The following is a 723-nucleotide window of genomic DNA, read 5'->3' as shown; positions in this document are numbered from 1 at the left end:
TATATATTAATATACCGTAATCTACACAAGAGTATTTTGCATTGTATTATGGAGACATTGCATGATTTCAGTTGTTTCCTGTTAATCTACAAACACTACAGCTGCATATGTATATGGGTGGAAAACTTTTTAGGGAAGTGTGCCTTAAAAGTTATAGAGATATTAAACCGTGCTTTTTTGTTCCTTTGTTGTAAGCATAATGGCAAATATAAAACTTCTTAATGAAAAGTATAATGAAACTAGAAATTCACTGAACATTTACCCTATATGCTGACATATATGAGTGCTAGTTGTATTAAAGTCTGTCAAAATTTCCAGCCAGGATTTGGTGTTTAGTGAGATGTGGTATGTTAACCGCTTATACCAGGTAATTGCCAACTTCAGCAATTCCTTGGGAGAAATCATACAACAGCTAAATCCTACACAATTCCTTGCGCTGCTTACATTTCTTCTGTTCTAATGTAACACATTTGCAGGAGGTTTTGCACTGGGTTGCATGAAGAAATTAGGAAGCATTGGTGTGACCGCTGAATTCTGTACTAATTTACAATATGATTTTAATGGTAGATGCTAAAAGAAGGGTGTGGAATCTTCCCAGCTGAATTCTACTGCAAGTCAGTGCAGCAGAAGCACAAAATGGCAGCACTTTTGAAAGTTCGATAATGCAAATGTATTTTTTCATAGAAAGTTCAGAGTAAGACCCATACTGACACATCAGTCTCA

This window comes from Nanorana parkeri, unplaced genomic scaffold (genome assembly GCF_000935625.1).
Source record: "Nanorana parkeri isolate BGI_ZX_2015 unplaced genomic scaffold, ASM93562v1 scaffold710, whole genome shotgun sequence".
NCBI classification, from domain to species: Eukaryota; Metazoa; Chordata; class Amphibia; order Anura; family Dicroglossidae; genus Nanorana; species Nanorana parkeri.
Note: the sequence above shows the minus strand (reverse complement) of the source record.